General features: G+C 43.7%; 1 protein-coding gene across 4 annotated transcripts in view; it reads left to right on the plus strand.

Annotated features, from left to right (window-relative positions):
- Positions 1 to 12,016: 12,016 nt before the first annotated feature.
- Positions 12,017 to 16,513, plus strand: part of CREB5 (cAMP responsive element binding protein 5) — a 416,145-nt gene continuing 411,648 nt past the window's right edge. For all 4 annotated transcript variants that reach the window (XM_082633028.1, XM_082633029.1, XM_082633031.1 and 1 more), the window contains exon 1: positions 12,017 to 12,063. The gene's annotated coding sequence lies outside the window, so the exon portion shown is untranslated. The remainder of the gene's footprint in view (positions 12,064 to 16,513) is intronic.

The raw sequence follows: 16,513 nt of genomic DNA on the forward strand, positions 1-16,513 counted from the left end.
TAGTATAATCTCTCAATGTCATAAATATGAAAGTAACATGTTATTTCAATAGTCATGATGTCAGGAAGATATTATTTAGGAACTTAATGGGATCAGAGACTTACTGCACAGAAAAAATATATTTTTTTCTATATGTTTGCTGTGTCTGTTCTACTTAGTTCAATCATTTTAATTGCGATTTCTTTTTATTTTTAAAACAGGACCATAACTCTTGGATGCTATTATTTCTTTCTATTTTTGGCAAGTTGAAGAATAGCAGGTAAGACTGTAAGAATGAAGCCACAACTTCTGTATTCTTCTGTTTTGTCCCTGTCTTGATCTATCTTTGTCTCCTTTTCCCTTCTCCTCCTCTCTATATTCTGGATTTACCTTTATTCATTTCACTGGGCTGTGAGTATAAAAAGAGGAAAAAATCTGGGTCTCTTTTTATGAAGACAGATTACCTTATGATACATTTTAAATGCCACGAGGATATACATTTTCTTGAAGTGTTTTCTTGTTCAGGACGCTACCTTGGACTGGAGGGATAAATAATGTATGGAAAATGATTTCCCAAAAAGAACTTATTCTTAAACAGCAATGTAATAAGTCAAAAATACAGATAAAAAATGTGGATCGGAAAAAAAGTCCATAGCTTTGGTTTAGGTCCCATATGTGTGGATGTGTGACATCCATCAGTGGGATAAACAGTGCCTGGTGGCTGATTTACAGAGTGGGATTCCTCTCCAAAAAGGCAGCCATTTACCCCTTGACAATGCAATGAGTGATGGCTGCTGTATTCCAGAAGGATCTATTAGGGAAGCAAAATTTAGGATAGGGTAGGACCAACACAAAGAGATGGGGAGACGTAAGGACCCCATCTGCCTGGATCTCTTGGGTTGGAGCCAGCCTCTTGAGGATACAGTGGCTCCCTCTCCTTCCAGTTTGTGGGATATTGAGGATTTACACTAAGGAGACCCATACCTGCCATAGCTGCCCCTTGGTCAGTTTATTTGGATTAGTGAATCAGGATAGAAATGGTTCCTCTTTTTTTTTTTTTAACTGATTCATCAGCCTAACATAAGACCTTGGTCTTCATGTTTAGCAATTAGAATGACCACGGATGAGTTCAGTAATGGTAAGTCGGCAATGCTGAGGCTTGATTTGTGCCCTCACAATCCTACCTTTGCCACAAAGCCTCCCATTATTCTGGAAATATTCCATGGCTGCTATTCCTTTACCACACAAGAACCTACTCACAAAAAGAAAACACTAAAATCTGAGTTTAATTCAAGTGCACAATGAAGGAGAAAATGGTAGAACCAGTCAAAGCAGTTAGACTCTGGTATTTAAGCCTTGGGCTTTAACCTCAGGTTTCACGTGTTCAAATCCCAGTTCCAGGGGGAGAGGAAGTGAGGAATTACTGTCTAGTATGTACAGAGTTTCCATTTGGAATGATGAAAAAATTCTGGAAATAGATAAACAGTGGTGATAATTACACAACAGTGTGGATGTAGTTAATGCCACCAAATTGCATACTTAAAAAGGTAAGTAATTTTATGTTCTTTCTATTTACCACAAATAAATGTTGGTGAGGATGTGGAGAAAAGGGAACCCTCCTACATTGTTAGTAGGAATGTAAATAGTGCAGCCACTACGGAAAACAGTATGGAGACTTCCCAAAAAACTGAACACAGAACTACCATATGATCCAGCAATTCCACTCCTAGGTGTTTATCCAGAAAAAAACAAAACAAAACAAACACTAATTCAAAAAGATACATGACCCCAACATTCATAGCAGCAAATTATTTACAATTGTCAAGATATGGAAGCAATCTAAGTGTCCATCAACAGATGAAAGGATAAAGAAGATGTGATACACACACACACACACACACACACACATATATACACACAATGGAATACTACTCAGCCATAAAAAAGAATGAAATTTTGCCATTTGCAATGATATGGATGGACTTGGAGGGTATTATGCTAAGTGAAATATGTCAGACAGAGAAAGACAAACACTGTAGGCTATCACTTATATGTGGAATCAAAAAAATAAACTAGTGAATATAACAAAACAGAAACAGGCTCACAGATACAGAGAACAAACTAGTGGTTACCAGTGGGGAGAGGGGAGCAGGAAGGGGCAAGACAGGGTAGGGGATTAAAACGTATGAACTACTAGGTATAAAATAAATAAGTTACAAGGATATATAGTATAATACACGGAATATAGCCAATATTTTATAACTATAAATGGAACATAACCTTCAAAAATTGTGAATCCGTGTTTTGTACACCTGAAACTTATATAATATTATACATTGACTATATCTTAATTTAAAAAATGCAGGAAAAAAATCCCAGTTTCACCTCTTGTCAGCCATTTAGGCAAGTTGCTGTACCTCTCTATAATTCAGTTTCCTCAAGAATGGAAGAGGATGATAATAATAGTGATATTAGCTTCACAAGGTTATCCTAATTGAATGAGATGTGTGGGACAGACTTATACTGATTCCTAGCAATCAGAGTTAGCTGTTGTTTGATGATTTATGAGTGTGAATTCTGTCATTAAAATCTCTTGCATTTGCAGTAGGATTCTTTGTGGAAACCATCAGTTTCAGTTCTGCTTATAAGGCAGACCTACATCTGTTTGAGATCTCATGTAAGACTTTAATTACTCTTAAAAGATGCCCCTATTGATAAGAGTGTGGGGGCAGGGGGCCCTCTTGCTCCTTGTAGGCTGGACAGTAATTGATGCTACCATTCTGAAAGGCTATCAAGCAATATGGCAATATGGAACAACATTCAAAACATGCATAGCCGGTGAACCTGCAACACCATTTCTATGAAAAGTAGTCACATATGGGTGTTCAAGTAACAGGTATCCACTGTAGCACTGATTATAATAGCAACAAACTGGAAACTATACGATTATCTATTCATAGTGAATTGATTAACTAAACCCAAACAATGGAATCCTATATAACCATGAAAAAGGATGATGCCATATTATAATATTCCTATAGATAGATGTCACAATAAATTGTAAAATTTAATACCAATTTATGGGAAAAGGCAGTTTGAGAACAGAGTATGTAGTCTGACCACATTCATGGAATTTATGCTTACATGTATGATACGATTTCTGAAAGGACAGTCATCAAGCTTTTATAGTGGTTATCTCCAGATGGATTATAGGGAGAAATTTACTTTGTTTTAAACACTTCTGTATTACTTGAGGTTTTTACAAGCATGTATTACTTTCATAATGTGCAGAAATAATAAAAATATTTCCATTAAAAAAAGGGGCTTCCCTGGTGGCGCAGTGGTTGAGAGTCCGCCTGCCGATGCAGGGGACACGGGTTCGTGCCCCGGTCCGGGAAGATCCCACGTGCCGCGGAGCGGCTGGGCCCGTGAGCCATGGCCGCTGAGCCTGTGCGTCCAGAGCCTGTGCTCTGCAACGGGAGAGGCCACAGCAGTGACAGGCCCGCGTACCGCACAAAAAAAATAAAAAATAAATAAAAATAAAAAATAAAAAATAATAAAAGAGAGACCATAAGGGACCTCTTCGGCTATGGAGAGAAAGAACAAGCCCTTGTATTTCTCAAGGTGTTATTCTAATTTAGACCTTTTATTTTTATGTAGCATCCCCCAGATCTGAGTCCATAAAAGGAAATGGATGAACAACTCAGTGACAGCAATAAATAGGGTCCCAGCAATCTTAATTATCTTTGCATCTGTCTTCCTCTGGCAAATTCAGTCAGTGTTTTGAGTATCCTTCCAGTATCCACACCAGTGACCTCCACCTTCTTTGCCTTTGCTGATTTGTCTCCTTAGTGGAGCTAAGGTCAAAGCCTTATTCAGCAGCCCACTCTCATAATAAATGCTCAAGGCAGCCATTGGCTCTCTTGCCTACAGTCCCCCCAGGACATATGGGACTTGGATATGCCTGGATCACCCATAATGGCCAGGGTCTTACTATGCAGGGCCCTCTGTTCTTCATCAAACAGGTCTATTGCTCCCCCACAAACACAGGATTCAGCCTATGAAAGGATATGACTCCCACACAATGATCAGTGAGAGGCACAGCGGCTTTCAACCTGTGTATATATGTGTGGGTGGGTTGCTCAACAAAACAAAATAATGTTATGCAGGAGAGTGAAAGGAGAGACAAAGCATCTGGAAATAAAGGCCATTGCAGCAGGATGTGATGGACAATGGGGATTCTGGAATCAGACTAGGTTCAAAACCCAGCTGCCTCACTTATTAGCTGTGTGACCTTGGTCAAATTACTTAGCCTCTCTGAGTTTTAATACGCCCATCAATAAAATAGGAGTAATAACATCTTTCATCCAGAGTTGTCAGGATTCACTGAGATAAAATATATCATGGGCTTGAACCACAGTTAGTGCTCACAAATAATAGTGTTCTTTCCTTCCCCTCAGACTTTGGCATAGCATTAAATAGCCATAGCAGTCTTGAAAATAGATGATTTTTCTAAAGAGCACCATGTTCCAGTGTACTGTTTGTACATGTTCTCTTTAAGTGTCAAGTAAGGGCAGTGTTGTGAAAGCTATAGACAGAATATTTTAAAACCAGGGTGGGGGATTGGGGAGAAATGGGGAAGCCTTATACTTTCTAACTCCTTTAGTGGGCAATTTTCATGATTCAGATGAGGTTGAGAATAACTTTGCAGGTTTTAAATATTCTGTATCATGTAAGAATGAGGAGGAATCACAGATCAATTAGGTTTAAAAGCTACTGAAATTTTTGAGAATCATTTAAATAAAGTACTTATAAATGACCCTAAAGAGATGAGAGTAACCTTCCACGTCAGCAGTACATGAGTTAGACATGTGGGTAACGATGATATAAAAAGAGGTGGTATGTGAAATATCAGTTCATATGAGGTGACACTCAGTATTAATTTATGTGATATCAATACTGTTTTAGTCTAAATGAACCTTCCCTATATATAAAACACTCCTCTAATTATTGTAAAACCGTTACTTTCCGCTTACCATTGATCTTTCAGGAAATTACTAAAAGTTTTGGAGTGTGCTGACACAGCACTATTATTTCGGGTCATTATTCAGAGCAGGTGTCAATCTCTTTTACTTAATACTAAGGCAGGGAAAAAAAAAGAAGAGTAGTTTTTCATTTAATCAAGTCTCTCTTTTAAAAAATAAAAGAGGAACACATTAAGATAAGTGTAACTTTTATAGGGATGTTAACACTCTAATACTCTTTGGGATAGGTGAAGCTTTTGATTTTCAGACCAGTTCAAGAGAAAACATTACATTTTATAATGTGGGGAATACGATAATTCCTTAAAGGAATAGGTCAAGCCATCAGCAACTGATGGCCTTCCAGACAAGGTCTCCCAAGCTTGAGCCAAGTGACCAGGTTGTCCCTTGTTAAACAACATTTCAGAGTTGACATGCACCCCGACCTCCAGTGCAAGAGTATAGCATTTTAGAGCTCTACCTGTTAGGATTTTAAGAAGTAACTGCAGTAAATCTAAACCACACAAGAGTTAATAATTACACAACTGCTGGTGTAAAAAGGCATTTGTATGTCAAGACTGGAAGGGAAAATTGTGATGGTTTCAATTAGAACATCAGCCTGTGTAAAACTGCTGTTGCCCACAAACTCAGGGCAGATTTGTTAATCTAACTGTGCTTCAAATACAAGTGGCTTATATGAAGGCTCTTAATTTGAGGACAAATGGGATTGATTCCTTTATTCTAATCCACAGAACTGCAATATTACAGCTTACATGCAATTTTATATAATGAACATTTGCTGAACACATTCTAAACGACATGCCTGGTGCTAAGCAGTTGACATGGATTATTTTATGAAATTCTCTCCAAAACCTTATTAAGGCATAACAGTATCTAACATTTCTTCCAGTAATTATTATGTGCCAGGCATTGTTTTATGTACTTTACATATATTAACTTATTGAATCCTTGCAATATCCTGGGAGGTAGATGCTAACATTAGCTCCATTTTACAGACGAAGAATCTGAAGTTCAGAGAGGTTAAGAACTGGCCAGGGTCACACACTTAGTAAGTGACAAAGCTGAGGCTGTTAGACCTCCTGCTCTGCTTGCCGTTACTCTGAGTATGGTGAGCGTGGATCTGGGGACGTGGCGGATCTCATCAATCATGTGGCTGTACTTAGGGCTGGCTGCATAATTCCTGGACCCAGCGCTAACTAAAAATGCAGGGCACCTTGTTCAAAAGTCTGGGGAAAAGTGCCATTAAAGATATTAAGTAGAAAGGTTTTCCTCTCTCTCACAGTCAATCTCTCAACTTGTCACAGTGTTTTAAATTTACTATTTATTTTTTTGGCTGCGTCTGGTCTTAGTTGCGGCACTCATGATCTTAGTTGCGGTATGTGGGATTTTTCCTTACGTTGCCAGGCTTCTCTCTAGTTGTGGCGTGTGGGTTTTCTCTTCTCTACTTGCGCTTCTGGGCTCCAGAGTGCGTAGGCTCTGTAGTTTGCAGTTCATGGGCTATCTAGTTGAGGCGTACGAGCTCAGCAGTTGTGGCGCGTGGGCTTACGCCACATGTGGGAATCTTAGGATCCCTGACCAGGGATAGAACCCACGTCCCCTGCATTGGAAAACAGATTCTTTAACACTGGACCACCAGGGTAGTCCCTAAATTTACTATTTAATGTTGTTCAAAGTAACAAAACATTAAAATATTAAATTATTAGCACTCATTTTACCATTCGTCTTTATATTGTGCAATGACAGTTTTGAATGTAAATACGTTAACTTCTATATGGAATCACTGAATTCACACAATTTGTATTTCACTGCTCCTATGTGCATATGTATTCTGTTCTTACCTGCACAGTGCAAATGCTGCGCAAAATGAACTCAGCTGTATTTCACTTCTTGAAGTGCACACATTCCACCAACATTCTGCCTTCTGTTTACTTCTAAGGAAAGACTGAGAGGAAAAGCAGTAAGGGCAGCTCTATCCTTCCTTTTCCACCTGTGTCATCTTGTTCAGTTTAAGTGGTTAGTTGCCCAACACAGGGACTAACAAGAGTAAGATAGGATTCCTAAGTCTTTTGGGTATCTTAGAGCACCTCTGCCTTTTTTCTGAGTTCCAGGAAGGTTCTGGTTTGCAAGGTAAGCATGGTCTGTCAGGGCTTTCCGCATCCGCCTCACCGCCATCCCACTCACCACAGAGGAAAAAGGCTTACCTTTTAGCTGCTTCGCGTCTCACAGACTCCAGTGCATCACCGGTCCAATAGAATTTTGTGCGTCAGGAAGCGCCTGGAGCGCTACATGCAAATTAGGTGGGAGGGAACAGTGGACGTGCTTACTGCACGAAGCGCGCCTGTGCTCCCGCGCGCGCATGCTCTGTGTTCCATAGGACATGGCGCCGGTACTGGCTCTAGTGGTTTGGTACTTTCTCCTCCCTCCGCCTTGGCCCAGCTGTGCGATCTTGGGCAAGCTGCTCACTGCTCTAAGACTTGATCTCCTCACTGCAAATGAGAATGGGTCCAACCACCTCATAGGATTATTGTGAGTAACTGAAAGAACACACATAAAGGTCTTAGTACAAGCCTTGGCACAGAGTCAATGCTTGGGAAGTGTTAGCCAGCCGTGCTGTGGTTGTTGCTGTCTTTGGATGAGTTTTGCGGTTCCATTTATTTGAAAATATTTATCCCTTCAAATAAGACAATGAAGAAAGCAGGGTAAGATTTATCTTAGAAGAGATGGAAACTTCCCAGTGGTCCCATAGCAATGGGTTTAATCACAAACCCAGTGACATTCTTCCTATTACCACTGTTAACTCGGTTAAGAAAAGTCTTGAGTGAAAAATAAATGGGAAAGGTCCCTCTAAGTCGTGTATGTATAAGGGACGAGGGAAAGACTTCTCTAGGGGTATATGTGTCTTTATGGGAAGCAGCTAGAGGATTGATCTTAAGCATATGAGCCTGGGGTCATTTTTTCTTTCTTTCTTTCTTTAAAATTTTTTTTCTTAGTGTTGCAGGCAGCAGACTCTTCCTGTTCCCTCCCCGGCATCCCAGGTCACTGCCCATCTATGAATTCACTAGACCAGAGTTACTCGAAGTGGGGTCCCCAGACACTTGCCTCAGAATCACAAATGCAGAATCCTGGGCCCAATGCCAGATCCTTGAACAGAAATCCCTGGGGAAGTCAGGGATTTAACAGGTTACCTAAGTGCTTCTTATGCCACTAAGTTTGAGAACTTCTGCAGGAGCCTAGGAGCTGGGAAGGAGACCCTTTTTTTTTTATCCCTCCCCAGTACTGGGCAGACCTGTCAACCTTTGTTGAATGTTGGAGAAATTACTCAATCCAAAGCATGAGGCAAAAGGATTTCTCCCCATCTGAGGACGCTTGGGTTGGTTCTCCTCAGGCCTCATATTTAGTGGGTAAGCACTGGTAAGGCTGTAAACTTGTTAAAATATTAAAATTCTTCCTTAGGGTTAGTATATACCCACTGCTCTGACCTCTTGGCTACCCCACTGGCCCAGCTGCCCCGGCCTCTTCCTTGGACTGCCCCATGATCCAGCAACTAAAGGGTTAACCTCTGGTCTAACAGGGGTCTCACCTATTCTCATTGGTCAGTGTAGGTACAAGCCAGCTCTTCATAGGTCCAATGAATGTGGTACCTTATGGGCAGGCTTGTGCCCTGCCTGTGCCCCTACCCTGTGGAGGTAGGTAGGGTGGGGGTGGGGAGGACCCTGGATGGTGGTACCCCAGCTAGTTTACCTTGACTCTAGTGTAAGGGTCTCTGTCTCCACATATCCCCCAGGCCATAATGGGTGGAATCCCAGTGGGTGAGGTGGCATTCTTGGAGGTGGTGCTGGCACCCCAGCAGGCAAATGCCCTAGGTTATGGCTGCCACCAGCTGAGGTACCCCTAGAGATGCTGCTGCATGGCTGCTTCTGGAAACTGCAGCCTCCATGGGACTTTGGCTCTGACAGATCGTGAAAGAGATGGGGTGAGCACGAGGCATGCAAAAATTCAAGTCCACAAATACGAGGGCTCTGTTGGCGTGGTTTGACAGGCAAGAGCCTGCTTGGTACAGATGATGCATGCGGGGATTAGTGTGGGGCTGGGAGAAGTATAGGGAAACAGGTTGTCTTTTCATCTATTTGGTCAAGTTTGCTAAAATCACTGAATATCCTCCTGTCATGGTATTAGCCACATTATTTTCATTGATAAAATGAGGGCAAGTGCTTATGTAGTATTTGTCCTGTGCCAAGCACAATTCTTAACTTTGAATTAGTATAATTATCACCACCAGTCCCATTACAAAGATGAGGAAACTAAGACTGAGAGTTTATTTAAAACTGAAGTAGTAGAGCCATGATTTGAACTCTGCCAGCCTGACATTGGAGTCCACACTTATAAACACCACCTCTCTCCTTCAGTTTACATTCACAAAAATTGTGTGTGTGGGGGGGACTTAGCTGGTAACAGAGATCTGGAATATATAGAAAACTGTAATACAATGGCTTAGAAACATTGTGAATGAAATTGCTGTCAGTTCTGCAGAAGCTGACAGATGAGTCAGCACCATGAACAATATTGCTGATGTGGAGAGATTATCTGCTCATTGAGACTCCAAGTAACCTAATGATTATCAAGTTATTGAGGAGATCACTGGAAAAGTTCCATGTGTGTTCCTTTGTCAACCATGGCTCGGACAGGGGCACTGTTTACCTGGTGACAGCATGTCAAACAAATGATCAGCAACAGTTGTTAAAGACCAACAACTGATGTGGATAGTATTAGAAACTGGTGAACTACTTGCATTAAAACTCATATATATGTGCTTCTGTTTAGAGAATACTGGGAATTAAATATTTTCAATTTATATGGTGATTAATTACATACAGGTTTTTAAATATTTTGATTACCACCTCAGCTTTGCTTATTCAATTCTCCATTCTATTGCTTTGGTCCACACCTATTAGCTGGGAAAAAAGATAAGCTCTCAGACTTAGCACTACTACATCAAGCTGCATTCCTTTTCTGCCTCAAGCTTGCTCCTGGTCTGGCTCACACTTTTTCTTTGAGGGAGAAGGAGGTAGATTCCTGCTTTACTGGAAAAGGATGTCCTGATAATTGAGTGGGAATGTGGGCAAGGAGGCTGTTGCTTCCTTCCGTCAACCCAAGTAATTGAGCTGTCATATTTAACGTTTTATTGGTTAAGATTCAAGTTAGGACTGGAGCCCTTCTTCTGCAATTCCTTCAGGGCCACATGTGGAAGACAGCAAATAACAAACTCAGTGATGAGTTCTGAATAAGGCTGTGTGAAATGAACAGTCGGCAGTCCCTCTGGTATCAAGAAACACTAAAGGGAAGAGAGTTGTTTAAACACTTAGGAAGGAAACACAAAGCTCTTCCATTTAGTATGTCAAAACCAGCTCAGAAGTATGTGACAATCCAGGCAAAGCATTACAATTTCTAGCCAGTCCAGTCATGATTCTCTGGCAAACTGCACAGTCATGGTTGTGATGCATTGGGATGAGAGGTGCTATATAAATGTCAGATGTTACATAAATGTCAGGAATGATTATTGTTTGTTAATGGGAGCTAAACTGTTCCTAAGCAAAGCCCCGACATCCTTAGCAAAGGTTCTAACCCATGAGAAGGTGAAGCTCAGCCCTGGTTCTAGAAAAGAGCCCAGTTGGTATTTGAGGTTTGAAAACAGGGGTTGGGGTGGTGCCGGTGCCACCACTTGATCAAGTGGCTTCAGGCCAGCCTCTTAACCTGGGGTTTGCCTTAGCTCACCTGTAAAATGAGGATAATTATAACACCTGCCCTATTTCTCCTCCTTGTGCTAGGCTGTTGTGAGAATCAAGGGAGTTAGTTCCACGTGGGTGCGAGTGCTTTGTAAAGTGTGAGCTGCCGCGAGGATGACAGTGGTCGTCTGGGATGTCTGGGATATGCTGGAATTTAGCCTATGCCTTCCCTTTGAGTCCGACTCACAGAGAGAACATCTGAATGGAAGTTAAGCTGAGGATGGTGATGGTGACTTGGCTGATGATGAAATCGCCAGACTCCTTCTCTCACGGAATTGTAGGGAAGATACTGCAGACCAGGGGCCCGGATCCTGCATTCTGGCTCTGGCTCTGCCACTTGCCAGCCTGTGAGCTTGGGCGAGTTACAGACGAGGCTCTGGAAGTGATCGCCAAGGGCCCTTCCGGCTCTGACGCTGAGTCTAAATCAGTCTCATCACTTGGCTCTAGCTGTGATTCACCTCCCCCCCCCACCCCCCAGGAGCAACTCTCCTTCCAGCTTCTCAGACGCGAGAAGCAGGGGTCTTGGAAAGGGTGGGGGCAGTGTATTCCAAGTGAGTGTGCACAATAAAGAAGTTATTCCTTTGGAAGTGAGGTGGAGGGGGCGGGTGCGGGGCGGGCGGTGAATAGGGGTGTCGAATGAGTGCTCTGAGAAGCCAGGATGCAGGGAACACTGTAATGAGGTCACGACTGTCGCAGGCAAAAAGGAGCTGGACATCTGCTGGTGGGGGAAGGGGGAGCGTCCTGCATTTCTGTTTGGAGAAAGTCTCTTCCGGCATTCTTCAGCACCCCCTCCCCACCTCTCCCCATCCCCACACCTTTCAAACGCTACCAGGCCCCCGTCACGGGACAGCCCGTGTCCCTGCCTCTCCTCCGTGGTCCTGTCTGAAACCATGAGGATTGTTTCCAAGCTGACTCACACCACTAATGTCAGGGAGCCGTGTCACACGGCGCTGGGCTCTGCAAGCTGTTGCTTGCGCGGTCGCCACTGCCGCCGCCACCGCTCCCCCGCGGGTGCACCAGGGTCCGCTCTTGGGGCGGGGGAGGGGCGGGGCCGGGGCGGGGCCCGCCCCCTCGGCGCGCCGGCCCCGCCCCTCCCTCCCTCCCCCACGGACCGCAATGATTTAGAAGTTCAGGAATCCCACGTGACGTCACCGGGGGGGTGATGTAATGCACTCTAAATAGAATGTATTGTAATCTTTGCTCAGTCCAACGTGGTCCCTTCACCCGGGCTCCGCTCTTGCCTTCTCCACACTTGTTTGGTAAGTTCCTAAAAATACGGCTCGGCCACATCTGGGGCTTTTGCATTTAGACACTTTTGTTGCACTTGCCGCGGGAGCCATCTCGGGAGCGTACTTGTTTGCAGGGGTTGGTTCTCGGCAGCAGCCGCGAGGTTACTTGGTCCAGTGGGCAGGTCGCAGGGCAAGGAGTAGGGAAGATGCGATGCATTTTTTTTGGAGGGTGATCTGTGTTTGTAAACACTTTGGCGGACCAGAGGGAAGTCCGGCCTCAAATGCTGGTGGACTGTGGAATCGGCTGTGTCCTGAGGCTATCCCAGAGACCCCACGCCGTGTCCGTCCCGGAGCGCGTCTTGGTGGCCGCCGCGCCGTGCGACTGGAGGGATGCTAACGTGGAACGAGCGCTGTGTCCGCCCCGGCGTGCGTGCGTGTGTGGGAGCGCGCGTGCGTTTCCCTGACACGGGGAACAGTTATGAATCGGGGGTGTGTGTTTGCCTCCAGAGACCTGGCAAGGTGCGGAACCCTCCAGAAGTGCGGTCAAGCGGCGGCAGCGGCGGCGGCAGCGGAGACGGCGAGCCAGGAACCTTCCCCCGCGTCCCCAACTTCCCGGTGATGCGGCGGAACCCCCGGAGAAAGTTTGCAAACTTCCAGCGGGCGCGGCGAGGACGCCGGGTCACCTAGGGGGCGGACGGGCGGGCGGGCGCACGGGGGGCTAGCTCCCTCCCGGGTGCCGAGCCTGCTGCTGCCACCTCTTCCGCAGAGCTGCCCACCGCAGGTGGTGGGCGCGCGCGCCGGGGGAGGGGACATCGTCCTTGGAGGGCACTTGGCTTTCACTCCAGGCGCGGAAGGCTCGAGCGTGGCGAGGCTCTCCTCGCCGGCACTCCTCCAGCCGCCTCTTGCCTCTGTCCGGTTCTCGCTGGCATCATTACCTCTTCCCCGCCGCTGCCCCAAATGACAGCTCCCGCTTTTGCCGCGGCGGCGCGGTGGCAGTTCTCAGGACCCGGCGGCAGAGTCTTCCTCTCCAGCAGATTCTCCACGGAATCGCTTAAAACTTTTCAAGACGTTCTTAGAGGGGCAAGACGCACAAAGGAACCAAGGAGATGTTTCCTTCCGGCGGCTGCATCCCGCTTTTCCTTTGCCATAGATTTATTTCGAGGAGGTAGTGGGGAGGTATCTGGTAGATAAAGCCTCTGATCTAGTCCACCCCAACTTTCCCTGAACGAGTGCAGCCTCCACTTGAGGCTTGTTCAAGGCCAGGAACTGAAGTGGGCTGCTTGTAGATTTCGTTGTCAGAGTCCGCTGAGTGTTTGATTTTTATTTTTCCCTCCCTCTCTGACATGTGTCAAGGAATAAAGGCTGAATACAGGTCCATTACGTCATTCTGCAGGCCAGTAAGTGTTTGATTAACAGCTTCAGATACTCAAGGGTTGGGGGGCTTAGAAGTGCTGACAAAGCAACAATGCTTTCCGCCCCCAGCCCCCAACGTACTAGTACAATCGCCGGTTCCCTGGGCATCTTTATTGCCCTCTCCTCCCGGACCCCTCCTTCTCCACCCCCTCTCCCGCCCACACTGTTATCACTCTGGCCCTGCCTCCGCCTTTTACTGCTTTCCCTGGGGAGATCACAGTCCCCGGAGTGAGGGTAAGAGCTTCTGGTGGCTGAGGGGAGCGCAGTGCCTGCTCAGCTCACACACAATCTGCCCTTTTCTATTATTTAAGAAAGGCACCAGCGATCTCGCTTCTCCAGGGCAAAAATGCTCAACTCTGATAGAAAAGGCATCTCAGGAAATGTTTAGAGACATTATGATAATACTGTGTCCCTGTGGTGACTTAGGAAAACAACACACTCGCTGCAAGCAAAGTACTTAATTTTACATAGCGCCTTCCTCAGACCGGTTATCCGAAGAGGGATGACTGAGGATGCTGACTAAACCAAATTTAGCCAAAGGCTCAAGACTAAACGTTTCATTTCCAAAGTGAGGGAATGTGAGTCGTCGAACCCAAAGTACCATACAATAAATTGGTGTGTGTTTTAACCTTACGTTTCTATATTTAAAGAGGAAGTTAAATACCTAAGTCATTGAATGGAGTCAGAATCCACGTATCTGGCAGTTGAAATAAAAATACTGTGTGTGACATGTTTAAGGGATAAAAGTAAAAAGAACTCGGGGATGGGGGCGCTGCAGTGTGCAGCAGAAATCAAACAAGAGATTTCCTAACAGGCTTTTGGATGGGGGGTGGTGGGTGCAGAAGATTTGAGTGCTCTCTGATTTGGAGTTGGTGAAAGCTAAATAAAGGAAAATTTATATTCTGAGTATGTGGGAATTTCTTGAAGAACACATGTTTTGTTATAATCAGATCTACTTTCTTCAGTGTGAAAGCCATGCTGTAGAGTAGGCATTTGTAAAACTCCTGTCTGGGTTCTAATTGACATCCTTCCCCAAGTTTGTGGCAGTATTTATTATTTATTCACATCTAGAGATGAAATAGTATAACCTCCACACAATACATGTGCATCTAAAATGTTAAACTTCTTGTTTGTGATGCATACATAGACCTAAAGGGGAAAATGGCCCGGGTCACCAGCACTGGAGAGTGTGATTAATGATCAGTGATTTAGTGATCAGTGATTAGTGGTTTTATTCAAACTGTTACCTCTGACCAGAAGCACACATCAGAGGATTAACAGGCTCTTTAGATAAATGCTCATTAGTGGAAGGGGAAAAGCAAAGATAATAGGCATGCACCCAGGGACAACTTTCGAAGAAAATCATTCCCCGTCTTCAGAATAATAAGCTCTATTAACAGAAAGCCCTTTTAATTTAAAACTTGCTTTTATCTTGTAAATCAAAGTTAGATGTAAAAGTTTGTAGTGCCATTATAACCTAAATTTTCCCATATCCACTAGATGTGGATTATCTCAGTAGCGATATTTTTTTTATTTAAATAAACAATTGGACCTTTAGAGCAGCTGAACTCTGACAAGTCCTTAAGTCCCAGGGTTTGAAGGTGTCCCCCCTTCTAGAATGGAGAGTGCAGCTTGCTAACTAGATGGCGCAGTGTTATTTGGTGTTCTGTGCTGTGTCGTGCAGGAGTCTAAAGGAGCAAGTAGCTGCTTGCGAGGTGTTCTTCAACACTTACAACAAAGTTGATTCTGTGTAAGGTTGGAGGCTAGACAGTTCTACAAGTTTTTAGTCACATTTTCCATGTCAGTTAAATCTGGGGAGTTCAAGGCTACTGGAAAAATTAGTCTCATTACTAAAAGAAATTTAGAGCCAGGAAGGAGAGGAGGTACGGGAGTCCAGGAGGTACCTCTGGGCTGCAGAAGTGATTGTAAAATACCAGACCTGTTCTTTTTTTTTTTTTTTTTTTTTTTTTTTTTTTACTGAGAGCTGGTTTCACAGTCTTGAGGTCTGAACTACTGAGGCAATACTCAAAGCTTTATTTTCTTCCTAATCTTGCTGGGGAAAAAGAAGTTACTAGAAAGAAAGGAAGAAAAATTTTGATTTGGTGTCTGCAGGAAGCAACACGTTGCTGATTTTATTCTACAGATAATGGTAAGGTGATGTTTATTACTCTTATTAAGCAGAAAGGGAACTTTGTAGTTGGTTCCAGGAGAATGATCTTGTAGTTTCATAGGTGAGATTCACAAATGGAATTCTTACTTTACACTAACTTTTAATGTTGCTTTTGTAGTTTCCTGGGACTTGATAGCATTTTGTTGGAAGGTTTTGTGTGTGCTTGTGTGTGTGTGTGTGTGTGAATAAGACCATTATTTCCTGGATAAAATAATGTTCATGAGCATGAGAAGTACAGTGGGGAAGCTACAAAGCATGTGAAATAATGTGCCAGGTAAGAATTCTCTTTTCCACAAGCTTTCCTGAGATTTTTATTTTTCAACTTTACTCAGACTAAACTTGTTTACTCAGCTGATATCTTCCAGCCAACTGGTTTTGAATGTAAATTGCTGATATCCATAAATTGCTTGTCAATCAGAAGTCAGTTGTGACCTTATATAGTTTATATACGAGCAGAGAGCTAATTAGAACATTCCCACAAAAAAGTGGAAACAGTGCCTTTATTTTTATATCTTTGTGATGTCGCAGCTTTTGTTTGAATAAGGGGTTAAGTGAATAGTAGTTTGTTAGAGAGGTTTTCCCTGTATAGCTTTTCAATTACAGTAAGTTGAAGATTTTTGTTACGATTATTTGTCGTTATTATTTCCCACACCTGTGGATTCAAAAACCAATCAGTTGTAGACTTTCCGTGGCTGTTCATACTAATGTCAGGTTCCTGCTCTCCTGATTTCTTACTATAATTTGCTGTTTAGCAATGATGCACCACAATCTTATAGTGTTTCCTTAGCATTTCTTTGCTTCTGATTAAGGTGAAAATTATTTTGTGGGGGGGTGTGATGTTCACTGGATCACCAAGATGCGAATTTTGTGTCACATTTTGTAGTTGGTTTTCTTCTG

This window comes from Mesoplodon mirus, assembly GCF_964341445.2.
Source record: "Mesoplodon mirus genome assembly, chromosome: 9".
NCBI classification, from domain to species: Eukaryota; Metazoa; Chordata; class Mammalia; order Artiodactyla; family Ziphiidae; genus Mesoplodon; species Mesoplodon mirus.